This window comes from Pinus tabuliformis, chromosome 8, assembly GCF_031772625.1.
Source record: "Pinus tabuliformis cultivar Carrire ecotype Pingquan chromosome 8, CPIR1, whole genome shotgun sequence".
NCBI classification, from domain to species: domain Eukaryota; kingdom Viridiplantae; phylum Streptophyta; class Pinopsida; order Pinales; family Pinaceae; genus Pinus; species Pinus tabuliformis.
This window is the reverse complement of record NC_142294.1, coordinates 1377811727-1377823431: the sequence shown is the minus strand read 5'-3', so window position 1 is coordinate 1377823431 and position 11705 is coordinate 1377811727.

Here is an 11705-nt window from a genome sequence, read left to right as displayed (position 1 = left end):
TAGATCATGGCATATGTGTTCGGATTATAGAGAACTCAATAAGCTCACTATTAAATATATATTTCCCATTCCTATCATTGATGAATTGTTGGATGAACTACATGGATAAATTTACTTCACCAAGCTAGATCTTTGTTTGACATATCATCAAATTAGAATGAAGATAGAAGACATTTTGTAAACAACATTCAGACCCCATGAGGGTCATTATGAATTTTTTGTCATGCCTTTTGGTCTTACTAATGCACCTTCTACATTTCAATGCTTGATGAATTCCATTTTCAAACCCTTCTATAGAAAATTTTTGTTAGTGTTTTTTGATGATATACTAATCTAGAACAAGTATAGGAAAGATCGTGTTCAACACATTGACAGGGTGTTCAAACTATTGGAGGTTAAACAATTGTATGCAAAACCCTCCAAATGTTTCTTTGGGGTACATGAAGTGGAATATTTGGGTCATATTGTATCTCATGAGGGTGCTAAGGTTAAGAACATTAAAGCTATAAAGTAATGGAAAATCCTCACAACCTTAAGGCATCTTTGAGTATTTCTAGGGTTGATAGGGTATTATTGCAAGTTTCTTAAGAATTATTGGAAAATAACAACACCACTAACAACATTACTGAAGAAAGATGCATCTTTTTAGACTCTATAAGTAACTACGACCTTTGAACATATTAAAGAGGTAATGTATCAAGCTTCAATCTTAGCTACACCAAACATCACAAAAACTTTTATTTTGGAATGTGATGCCTCAGGAAATGGAATTAGTGTTGTTTTAATGCAAGAGCGAAGACCAATTTCATTTGAAATTCATCCAATCAATTACACAAACCTATTTATGAGAAGGAAATGTTTGAAATACTACATGATCTAAAGAAATGACACCCTTACCTAATGGGAAGAAACTTCAAGGTAAAAACAGATCATGATAGTCTTAAATACTTCCTGGAACAAAGATTATCTTCAGAAGAGTAGCAAAAATGGGTCACAAAGATGTTTGGTTATGACTTTGAAATCATCTGCAGAAAAGGGAAGAGAAATGTTGTCGCAGATGCACTCTGAAGAAGGGATGAGGATGTGGAAGCATTTCTCTGTGCCATTTCTATTATCCGATCTAATTAGATAACTGAAGCAAGGGGTGATTGGAAGAATGATGAAGAGGTATGGACACTCATTGAAACATTGCAACAAGATCCTAATGCAAATGATACATTTATCTAGAAAAATTATTCACTATGGTATAACTATAACTTAAGAACTCCCAAATCAAACAAAAGGATATTTTGGAATTGCAAACCTCTCCTATAGGAGGGTACTCGTGATTTTTAAAAACATACCATAGGGTGAAGTAGAAATATTTTTAGGATGGCCTTAAATTCAATATTCAAAATTTTGTGGAAAAATGTTTGGTTTTCCAACAAAATAAAGTTGGGACAATTAAGACCCTAGGTATTTTACAACCATTATCCATTCCAAGTGAGTGTTGGGAGGAAGTCTCAAAGGATTTTATCACAGTTTTATCCAAGTTTGAAAGAAAGAGTGTCATCATGGTGGTAGTTGATAGACTTACCAAGAATGTATACTTTTATGCCCTATCTCATCCTTTCAAAGCTAGTACAGTCACTACTGTGTTTGTGGAAACAATTCAAAAACTACATGGAAACTGAAATACGATTGTAAGTGACAAAGATCTCATTTTCACTGGAAATTTTTGGGCAGAATTATTTTCTTGTCTTGGTACACAATTAGTTCATAGCTCATATTATCATCCTCAAGAAAATGGGAAAATTGAGATAATGAACAAATGTTTGGAAGGATATAATGGTTTCTTTGTTTCTAACAAACAAACGTAATGGGTCAAGTGGCTACCTATGGTAGAATGGTGGTATAACACTTCCTTCCATACTGCAGTAAAAATGACCCCATTTATGGGGCTTTATGGATATCATCCAATGTCCATCACATCGTATTTAAGAGAAAATTTTAAGGTTCCATCAGTGGAATATCACATTGAACATCAACAACAATTTATCTAACTCTTGAAGGATAACATAAGTCTCACACAGAATCGAATGAAACAACAAGATGATCAACATCACAGTGAAAGACACTTTGATGTGGGTGATTGGGCACTTTTATGACTGCAACCATACAAACAAATGTCCCTTAATCAAGCCAACAAGACTAATAAATTATCACCCAAGTACTATGGCCCTTACAATGTATTGGAAAGGATTGGTACAATGGCATACAAATTGATGTTTCTTACATCCTTGCAAATACACCTAGTTTTCCATGTTTCATGCTTAAAAAAGGTTATAGATGACAAGCCCCTAGTTCAAACTATATCTTTTTAACTTGATGAGGAAGGAAAAATCATATTGGAACCTGAAATAATCACAGAAACAAGAATCTAATATTTACAAAATCAATCAATTAGAGTATCACATCAAGTGGAAGAGCTGACCTACTAAAGATTCCATATCAGAGTATAAGCATTTCATACAAAAGAATCCAAAACTACTCAAGCATTAAGGACAACATTTTTTTTAAGGAAACGAGTATGTTGGGTCTCTATAATAGTAATGTATCCCCCATATTGTTATTGTTGCACCCGATAGTAACCCATATTTTTATTGTTGTGCCCCTTAGAAACCCACTATATTTATTGTTGATCCCCTACATTTTTAGTGTTATGTAGGCCTTAATTATATTTTGACTCTTTAGACTCCCATATATACTAAGGAGGTATTTTAATTTGAATCATCCAAGAATTGTTCATTTATTTCATGTAAAAGGAGGTTTCCCCCTCGAAGAGGATTATTTTCAAGTCGTTGATCTATATTTTCTTCTATTTTTGTCATCTAGTTACATAACACCCCTACACCATGGAACAAATGAAACACGCTCTAGAAATGGTAGTAGATCTCTCAGAGGTAAATTAAATTCACACAACTTTCGAATCCCACATAGTTATATGTAGATTTAATGGTTTCTGGCCAAAATGACTGGATCTATTTCAATGGATTTTTTTGCTTGGATTCTGAAATATGATTTTAACTTCTTTTCCATGGGATTTTTCATTGTAAACTTCAAACAATTACAAGGCAGGGAGCTCGCCTTAAATGAGTGCCATGGTCTTGGGGCAGTGCAGGTCTTTTCATGACCCTCTGGTTCCTGTTTTTGATGCCAATACAATGGTGGTTTCCAAAATGTTGGTGTGGGTCAGATTGCCTTATCTCCCTCTCCATAATTGGCGTTAAAAAGTATTAGAAGGAATCATGAATACATTAGGGAAGTACAATAAGATAGATTTGGACAAAACTATAGAAGCAATTTTTTCTTTTGCTAGAATTTGTGTGGAGGTATACCTTAGTAAAGGTCTACCTAATATGTTTTACGTGATTCATAATCGTTTGTGTTTAAAATAGTTTTTATATTTTGAAAATACGACTTTTAGATGTCATATCTAGCTTCAAACTAAACACTTACACCATGTGTTTCCTCAAGAAAAGAAAGATCCAAAAATGAAAAAGAAAGAAATCAAAAATCCTAAGGGATGATAGTTTCAAGAGAAATCCCCTTCAGAATAAGAAAATTAAGAGGAAAGAGGTACTCCCATTGATGTGGAAAATTAGAGTCCATAAGACACATCAGTAGGCAGAGGAGGTCAATAAGGAGGAATATTAGTACCATGCTCGAGTGCTCCTAAAGCAACAAAAAATTAAGTTCCAATGCAACACAATGAGAAGACCCCCTTGAAAAGGAAGCAGGAGGTTTTAAATGATCTCATGTATGTGAGAGCTCAGAATCAGACAAGGATACCCTAACGAATGCATAAGAGAATTAGTTAGATATTGTAACTTCTACTCCAAATCAAGGAGGCTGACCGAAAGTAGAAAAGAAAAAAGGAAGAAAAGGGTACCTAAGTGACTTCATATTTAACCACATCTTGTAATTTTTTATCGTTTTTATTTTTTATAGTTGGTTGTATGGGCTCTAGTTTTCGGATTATTATGATTGAAATCTCTTGAGCATTTGTGAAATGTAATTTTGATTTATAAATAAAATTTATGATTTTTTTCTTAGGAAAAAAAGAAAAAATCTATGGATTGAGTCCGCCTTAGTATGGCCACTACTAAGAGACTAGGCATAACACTCACAATCTCCCAAAGCTGATTGAGAAGTGGGAGGCATGGGACAAAAGGTCTCATTGTGAGAACATGGTCCTGAATTTGAGAGATGAAGAGTGTGTATATATATATATATATATATATATATATATATATATATATATATATATATATATATATATATATATATATAAGAAATGAAGGTGGGCATTGATCTACTTTTACGAAAGGTGAGGGGTATGGTTCTGGTGAGGAGAGAGGTGAGGGGCTTCAGGTGTGCTATATCTGGGTAGTACTCTTATTGTGGTCATTCTACACAGGTTGATTGTGCTTCTGACCTATGATAGAAAAAATCAATGTTCCACAGTTTCCACACACTATAGGTAGTACTTCATGTGGCAACTCATGCGAAGAATTCAAGTTTGGTTTAATCTTAGAAAAGAAAAGAACATGACTAGATTTTCATTGGTCCAATTTTTCTTTATCATTAGGTGCACCCTATATGTCCATTAGTATATGAAATTATAGTAAATGCTTTCGTGTAACCTTAAATATGTACATTCTCCTTTTAGCATAGATGATTGAATGGTTCAAATTACATTAGATTATGAAGTAATAGTTAGTACTAACTATAGGTGTTGACATCCTATATCTAAGGATTTATATTTCAGGAAAGGAAAGATGCATTAGGATTTTTATTTTGGGGGAAGGAAAGATGTATTAGAATTTATATTTTTTAGGAACAAAAGATGTATTGAATAAGGGTTTTGTATCTAAATCTAAAATATTATCTTTTAGTGTCTCGTCACCAAATATTGATTGGAAAAGAAATATTCAACAATCTTGTTGAAATTTGGTACCGAAGGACAGGGGGTTCCCTAAGGCTTTGATCTTTGGCCTAGGGAAAAGTGTCCAAAAGAATTTAATTTTTATCCTAAAGTGACTTTATAATTTTTATAAAGTCAAATCTAATTTAAAAGTGACTTTAAGTGATAAAGTTACTAAAGTCTAATTTTAAAGTGACTTTAATAAAGTCAATGTAAAATTAGAAAGGAAAAGTGACTTTGGAAATAAATGACTAAGTGGGTCTTTATTAAAGTGGGGTGAACGAAAAAATAGAAAGTGAGATTTAAATGAGCATTTAATCTCAGCCCTAAATCTCAATCTATTTCAGCCATTGGATTTAGGGATTCCCCAAAAGTCACTTAGGGTTAGATTAAAGGAGGGAAAGGAGGAAAAGGTCATTCTTTTTTCATGAGCAGATTGAGAGAAGGAGAGCAAGAGAGAAAGGGAGATTTCTGAATAGTGAGGAGAAGGAGGCAGTAGCTTGGCACACCTTCCAAGGCAGTTTTATAACAGTCCATACAGCAGTTTTGGAGGATGTCATACAACAGTTTTGAAGGAGGCCGTACAGCAGTCCATACAACATTTTGAAGGAGGTCATACAACAGTCCGTACAGTGTTTTGGAGGAGGTCGTACAACAGTTTTGAAGGAAGTCATACAACATTTTTGAAGGAGGTCATACAGCAGTTTTACAGCAGTCTGTACAACAATTTGGAGGAGGTCGTACAGCAGTTTTGGAGGAGGCCGTATAGCAGTTTCCAGTTGACTGTGAGGCACGGAAAATGAGATAAGTTGTAAAAGTTTGCTTGTTGATTTCTTCTGAATATTTCTCTCACTGTAAAAGCATTTTCCAGAAATAAGAAGGAGCTTTCGAACTAGTTTTCCCCAAGAGTTGTAGGGGGTTTTTCCAGGGTCACCTTGACAAAAAATCATTGTGTCTAAATGTGTTGAATGGCTGTTTGTATGTGTTGATTTTTATTTCTGAATTTTCCAGCATTCTGTAATTTTTCCAGAATTCGTGTTTTCAACCAAATTTATTTTCCAGTTGTTAAATGTATGGATATGGGAAAGGGCATTTAACTATTTTGGAGAAATAAGGTGAAACTGAAAATCGGGGTGGGAAATGAGAAATTTTTATATGGTATTAGAGCTTGAGTGCTAAAGTGCAGTTTGGGACAGCAAGGAGGAAAATTACAGCCTGCTGATTTTTCAATCAAAAAATTCCAGCAAGCTGATTTTTCACATACAACAGTTTTATCCTTACTACAGCAGTGCTATTTTTCAGTTTTAGGACAGCAGGATGTCATTGGGATTGAGGGTGGAGGATAGGTTGGATGGGCATTCCAATTACAGCGTTTGGAAGGAGAGAATGCAGAGCATCTTTGAGGAGGCAGAAGTCTAGGACATCATGGTGCATACCACACAGAACCCTGTTGTTGTGCCTACTGATGCTACTCAGTTGGCTGCTTATAATAGAAAGAACAACAAGGGTAAGAGACTGATTCTAGACGGAGTCAAAGACCATTGCATTCCTCATGTGAGAGGAAAGAGAAATGCCCATGAGATGTGGACAGCATTGTCCAATCTCTACCAGAGTACCAATGAGAACCGGAAAATGGTCCTGAAGGAGAAGTTGAAGACCATTAAGATGGGCAATGATAGTGCAGCTGGATATCTCACAAAGATTATTAATGTGAGAGATGAGTTGGCAGCAGTTGGAGAGGTCATTCCACCCACTGAGTGGTGCGGATTGCAGTGAATGGCCTCCCCCATTCATGGATGAACTTTACTGATGGGGTTTGTGTACATGAGACCCTTCCCACATGGGAGAGGTTTTGGGACGATTGCATTCAGACAGAGATCAGGAAAGGTCAGCTTGGGGCAGCCAAGCCAATTGAGTAGGATGAGGATGTAGCACTATTGGAAGGAGACAAGAAAGGCAAAGGGAAGAAGCAGGCTTCCACAAGCAATGGTGGGGGCAAAGGCAAAGGTAAAGGTAAACAGGGTAACACACAGAAGGACTATTCCAAGGTGAAGTGTTGGAATTATCAAAAGATGGGACACTATGCAGTTGTGTGTCCAGAGAAGAAGAAGAAGAAGGGGAAGAACCAGAGCATGGCAGCTTTAGCAGAGGTTGAGGACTTTGTAGATCATTTTTACCAGGAGTTTGCATTCACTGCATGTAAGTCCTCTAGTGCGGGATCACCTGCCACACAGGTTCATAAGGAGCATGCTTTTCCCTTGATTAGCAGAGCATCTTCGGGTATCTGGTATGTGGACAGTGGGGCTTCACATCACATGACGGGAGTCTGTGAGTACTTCTCACAGCTTTCAGAGAGTGGCATTGATATAGAGGTAGTACTCGGTGATGATAGAGTTGTTAGAGCAGTCGGTCTGGGGACACTGACATTTCAGAGGGAGTCCAAACCTCCCTTGAAGGTGTCAGATGTTCTTTATGTGCCAGGGATGAGGAAGAACCTCATATCCGTATCAACTTTGGAGGACAGAGGATATGAGGTACTGTTTAGGGGAGGACAGGTGTTGATGTATCCCAGGGGAACTCCAACTAATTCAGCTAGAGTGATAGGTGTATGCCATGCAAAGGTGTACAAGTTTGCATTCCAGCCCCTTTTGGCATTGAGAACTAGTACCGACAGCAGAGCTAGCAGTTCTGAGCTGCGTGAGATTTAGAACCGCAGGATGGGGCATATGTATCATGGAGCCTTGAGGACCTTGCAGGAGATCACTACAGGTGTGCCAGATTTCAGTACTGATCACTTTGATACTTGCAGAGGATGTGCGATGAGCAATTTTGACAAATCCCCTTTTCCCAACAGTGACAGCAGAGCGACTGGGATTCTTGATTTGATTCATTCTGATGTGAGCGGTCGGATGTCTCATGTCTCCTTGAGTGGATATGAGTACTATGTTTTATTCATTTGATGATCACTCGAGGAGGACCTGGATTTATTTCTTGTGAAACCAAGAGTGAGGTCTTCAAGCGGTTTCACGTGTTCAGAGCTCTTACGGAGACATAGACAGGTCGGAAGATCAAGTCCCTGAGGTCGGACAATGGGGGAGAGTACACCCTTGGAGAGTTTTTTGACTATTGTGCGGAGGCAGGCATTAGGAGGGAGTTCACTGTTCCTTACAACCCCCAGCAGAACGAGGTTGTGGAGAGGAAGAACAGATCCATCGGAGGGGCTGCCAAAGCCATGTTACATGATCAGGGGTTGCCATTGTTCTTGTGGGCAGAGGCCTGCAACATAGCTGTTTATTTGCAGAACAGGAGCCCGCATCGTGCCTTGGGGCACATGACTCCGGAGGAGGCTTTTTCTGGGAAGAAGCTTGATATTGGTCATCTTCGTATCTTTGGGTGCATTACATACTCCTACATACCCAAGGAGAAGAGGACCAAACTAGAGCCCACCGTAGAGAAGGGTGTCTTTGTGAGCTATAGTGAGACCTCAAAGGCCTTTCAGATTTAAATTCCTACACAGAGGAAAGTTGTTATCAGGCGGGATGTGAAGTTCGAGGAGGACAGGGCCTTTAGGAGATCACGGGAGTTAGAGTATCTAGATCAGCCAGACCCTCAGCAGCAGTTGAGTCAGTCGTAGGGATCCAGTGGGCAGGGATCAAGAGGATCTGGAGGTACATCTATGAGGATGTCAGGTCCTTCAGTGAGCAGTGGCTCACCGAGCCAAAGGGGTGGTGCTCCGGGTAGCATGCAGAGCAGTTCACTAGGGAGTCCACTGATGGACAGTTCACACGGTACCTCAGCTTCTACAGGTTCAGGTGCAGGCAGAAGGACAGCAGACAGACAATCAGGAGTTCAGGCTCCTGATGATGATGAGGAGGAGGAGTCTCATTCTCCAATGGGAGAAGTACGCTCAGGGAAAAGGAGGCCCAAGTGGCTTCAGGACACCTTGAGAGATGCCACATTTGTTGCTGAGCCTAAGAGGCCAGTCAGAGAGAGTAGACCACCTGAGAGGTTTTGTAGCTATATGGCAATGGCTACCAGCATCCTTGACTCTGAGCCTTCTAGCTATGAGGAGGCAGCTAGCCAGCAGGTCTGGAGAGAGGCCATGCAGGAGGAGTATTCTTCTATCATGAAGAATGATGTTTGGGAGGTGGTGCCGAGGCCTGAGGGAAAATCTGTGGTTACTTCCAAATGGATTTACAAGGTAAAGCATGTTGCAGATGGCAGCATTGAGGAATTCAAAGCGAGTTTTGTGGCTAGAGGGTTCTCCCAGGTAGAGGGAGTTGATTATGAGGAGACCTTCGCTCCTATGGCTCGATATACTTCGATCCACTCCATTATATCGATAGCAGCAGAGATGGGTTGGAAGATCCACCAGATGGATGTGAAGAATGCATTTCTTAACGGCTTCATACAGGAGGAGGTGTACATTGAGCAGCCACAGGGCTTTGAGGTGCATGGGAAGGAGTCCCATGTGTGCAAACTGAAGAAGGCCCTTTATGGCCTGAAGCAATCTCCCAGAGCTTGGTACTCTAGGATAGATACGTACTTGCAGGGGGTGGGTTTCACAAAGAGTGAGGTAGATCCAAACCTTTACTATATTGTGATAGGTGAGGAGCCTCTCATTCTGGTGTTGTATGTGTATGACTTGGTGATTACTGGTGTAGAGAGACTCATAGAGCATTGCAAGAGAGATCTTGAAGTGGAGTTTGAGATGAAGGACATCGGCTTGATGCGTTACTTTTTGGGTTTGGAGGTGTGGCAGGGGGAGGGGAATTTCTTCCTGGGGCAGGGGAAGTATAATGTGGACATCCTTGGCAGATTCGACATGGAGGATTGTAAACCCATGTCGACACCGATGATCACCAACTGGAAGAAGCTTCATGCTTCGGATTCCGAGTTGGTGGATCCCACATTGTACAGGCAGCTGATTGGTTCCTTGATGTATTTGGTCAACACTAGACCAGATATTTGTTTTGCAGTCAACACGATGAGTCAGTTTATGTGTGAGCCTAAGAAGGTTCCCTGGGTGGCTGCAAAACACATTTTGCGGTACTTGCAGGGGACAGTGGATTATGGTATGGACTACAGGTAGGGAGATGGGGTGCGATTGGCAGGTTATACTGATTCTAATTGGGCAGGTTGTGCTTCTGATAGGAAGAGCACTTCAGGGTGTTGTTTTGGGTTGGGTTCGGCAGTAGTGTCATGGTTCAGCCGGAAGCAGCAATCAGTAGCATTGAGTTCAGCGGAAGCAGAGTATATGGCAGCCAGTCTAGCTAGTTGTGAGGCCATCTCGCTTCGCAAGATGTTGTTTGGATTATTTGGTCAGCCGTTGAGACCTTCAATGATTTACTATGATAACCAGAGTTACATTAAATTCATGGAGAATCCAGTATTTCATGACAGCTCAAAGCATATCGGGATCAAATATCATTTCATCAGAGACTGTGTTCAGAAGGGCGCTGTGAAGCTTGAGTATATTCCCACTGATGAGCAGGTTACAAATATTCTTACCAAAGCCTTACCACGGGGCAAGTATGACTACTTCAGAGACAAGATGGGTGTGGTGAGGAACACCTTCCTCCGTAAGAGGGAGTGTTGAAATTTGGTACCGGAGGATAGGTGGTTCCTTAAGGCTTTGATCTTTGGCCTAGGGAAAAGTGTCCAAAAGAATTTAATTTTTCTCCTAAAGTGACTTTATAATTTTTATAAAGTCAAATCTAATTTAAAAGTGACTTTAAGTGATAAAGTTACTAAAGTCTAATTTTAAAGTGACTTTAATAAAGTCAATGTAAAATTAGAAAGGAAAAGTGACTTTGGAAATAAATGACTAAGTGGGTCTTTATTAAAGTGGGGTGAACAAAAAAATAGAAAGTGAGATTTAAATGAGCATTTAATCTCAGCCCTAAATCTCAATCTATTTCAGCCATTGGATTTAGGGATTCCCCAAAAGTCACTTAAGGTTAGATTAAAGGAGGGAAAGGAGGAAAAGGTCATTCTTTGTTCATGAGCAGATTGAGATAAGGAGAGCAAGAGAGCAAGGGAGATTTCTGGACAGTGAGGAGAAGGAGGCAATAGCTTGGCACACATTCCAAGGTAGTTTTACAACAGTCCATACAGCAATTTTGGAGGAGGTCGTACAGCAGTTTTGAAGGAGGCTATACAACAATCTATACAGCATTTTAAAGGAGGTCGTACAACAGTCTGTACAGCATTTTGGAGGAGGTCGTACAATAGTTTTGAAGGAGGTCGTACAGTAGTTTTGAAGGAGGCCGTACAACAGTTTTACAGTTGTCCGTACAACGGTTTGGAGGAGGCTGTTCAACAGTTTTGGAGGAGTCCATACAGCAGTTTCCAGTTGACTGTGAGGCACGGAAAATGAGATAAGTTGTAAAAGTTTGCTTGTTGATTTTTGCTGAACATTTCTCTCACTGTAAAAGCATTTTCCAGAAATAAGAAGGAGCTTTCGAACTGGCTTTCCCCGAGAGTTGTAGGGTGTTTTTCCAGGGCCACCTTGGTCCTTGACCAAAAATCACTGTGTTTAAATGTCTTGAATGGCTGTTTGTATGTGCTGATTTTTATTTCTGCATTTTCCAGCATTATGTAATTTTTCCAGAATTTGTGTTTTCAACAAAATTTATTTTCCAGTTGTTAAATGTATGGATATGGGAAAGGGCATTTAACTATTTTGGAGAAATAAGGTGAAACTGAAAACCGGGGTGGGAAATGAAATTTTTTTACA